Genomic DNA, 2,500 nt, shown 5'->3' with positions numbered 1-2,500 from the left:
GCTGGCCAGGACCAGGCTAATGGACATAACGAACACATATTTACACTCTACCGCGAGATCACGTACATAAATAGAAATTATGTTAAGAACGATATAGGCTCTAAACTGGCACTTTCTTTTGCACACAATGCATTTGTATACAAATGAGAACATAGAGTAGGGAAGGTAATGCAAGCCATACATCAAGGGGATGACAAACACAACATAATATTATGCACAGAATATACATGCTTAGCTGTAGTTATGGTAATGAAGGGGACAGAATAAAAACATAGAAACAAACAACAACAACAAAAATAACAACAATAATAATCATAAGAGCAATAATAATAATAATAATAATGATATAGATAATGAATAATAATGATAACAACAATAACATTAATAATAATAATAACAATAATAACAATAACAATAATGACAATAATAACAACAACAACAGCAAAAGGTATAATAAACATTACTAAGAAAAATAGTGAAAAATATAAATGAATCAAAACAAATAAGTGAAAAAAATAACAACACACACACACACACACACACACACACACACACACACACACACACACACACACACATATATATATATATATATATATATATATATATATATATATATATATGATGACGATGATATTGATATAGAATATGGGGAATGGAAAATAATCAAATGGAAAAAATAGATGTAGATACTTAATATGTAAATACTACAAAACATGCACTCGCACACAAGCACATAACAAAATAAACACACACAGAGAGAGAGAGAGAGAGAGAGAGAGAGAGAGAGAGAGAGAGAGAGAGAGAGAGAGAGAGAGAGAGAGAGAGAGAGAGAGAGAGAGATATATCCATCCCAGAAAAAAAAATGTGAAAAGACCGTACACACACACACACACACACACACACACACACACACACACACACACACACACACACACACACACGTGTCCCTGTAATGCATGGATGTGAAATAAAAGGAGATATGAGAAAACATTTTTATGGAAGATAAAACCACATCATCCTTCCCTGGAAAAAAAAAACAACAACTTTTATTTGCATAGAATTTAGAAGCATTGCGAGTAAAGAAAAATAAAAATAAGAAAAAAAAAAAAATAAAGAAAAAAGTTTAGTGTAATGTGGCGGGCAGCGTGATGGACAGAGCGAGGCCGCGTCCCCTGGCCCGGCAATGGCACAGGGGAAGGAGAGGCTCAGCCGCCCCTCGGTGCCAAAGCGAGGAGCGGAAGGCTGGAATCGATCCCCTTGGCACTAGCACGCTGCCTCGGCCGCCCATTGGTTGCCTCCCTCCCGCCCTCACCCAGGAAGGATACACATGGACTGTTGTTTTAAAATCCTCGAATGTATATGCTGCCTGCAGCCTTTTATTTACTCTATCTACACATTCCATGTTGTTTCCATTTCTATTTCATCCCGCTCAACACACTTGTGTGTGTGTGTGTGTGTGTGTGTGTGTGTGTGTGTGTCACACACACACACACACACACACACACACACACACACACACACACACACACACACACACATGTAACAGATAAACATATTTCAGTGATAATAATGAATGTAACTACATTTAAACAAAAGAGTGAGTTTCTGTTTTTCAAACTGAGCAATCGATCACATGTACGATGTATATTTTAATAAAAGAAAAAAAAAGTAAAATATGGTTACTCATATCTAACCAAATTGTGTACAAAAAGATTTTATCATAAATGCATAATAACAGTGGTGTCACCACTACAGCAGCACCTGGAGAATACCATTACTAACTAATCACCTGGCGAGTCACAGCATGCATACAGCTGCACCTTGCTGGAGGCTCCAACATGCAAGATTCCAACACGCTGACCTGCGCACTAAGGCCACCACTAGGTCTACGTATTGCTAGTATTAGGTTTGCATAATGACACTAATTTACATCACCACCACCACCACTACCACCACCATCACCACCATCACGCTGTTGGCGCCTCCCCATCAGGTCCGTGCTGTAGTCACTTCCGCCAAAATCGCACCAACACTCATTAGCCCCGACGTTCATTCATTAATTCACCCACTCATTCATTAGCATATAAAGTTGCTCTAGGTTGGTGCATTTCCAACACGCTCTATCTTTGCCATCATGAACAGCGTCACAGGAGGAGGGAAAAATGTTTTGAAGTAAGGAAAAAGGCACATAGGCACGAAAAAAGGAAATAAAAAGAGACTCACGCTTGCAATTTATCCTGGCGTGGAGGAAGGCAGGCATGGAGAAGGGAGAGGTAGTGAGGGACGACCGGGAGGGGGGAAAGAACAGGAAAGAGGGAGAGGGAAATGCACCGTGCGGTGCTGTCCTCTAGCGAGAGCGGAGCAAAGCAACGTTGTGGCCGCTAGCCAGCCACCTCCCGCCTCCCGGAAACTTGCTGCGACCAGCAGGACAGCACTCGTCGCTCATTGGTCCAAAGTTTCCCGGGAAAAGCATTTTTGTTCTCCATCCACCAAGAAT

At 40.5% G+C, this 2,500-nt stretch overlaps 1 protein-coding gene across 2 annotated transcripts in view; it reads left to right on the top strand.

The window, feature by feature from the left end:
• The window catches only part of LOC123514993, a 60,151-nt gene extending 59,770 nt beyond the window's left edge, over positions 1–381 (top strand). For both annotated transcript variants that reach the window (XM_045273303.1, XM_045273301.1), the window contains one exon: positions 1–381. This exon is cut by the window's left edge and continues 183 nt beyond it. The gene's annotated coding sequence lies outside the window, so the exon portion shown is untranslated.
• Positions 382–2,500: the final 2,119 nt, after the last annotated feature.

This window comes from Portunus trituberculatus, chromosome 38, assembly GCF_017591435.1.
Source record: "Portunus trituberculatus isolate SZX2019 chromosome 38, ASM1759143v1, whole genome shotgun sequence".
NCBI classification, from domain to species: domain Eukaryota; kingdom Metazoa; phylum Arthropoda; class Malacostraca; order Decapoda; family Portunidae; genus Portunus; species Portunus trituberculatus.
The sequence above is the reverse complement of the archived record's forward strand: the minus strand, read 5'-3'. Positions and strand labels throughout refer to the sequence as shown.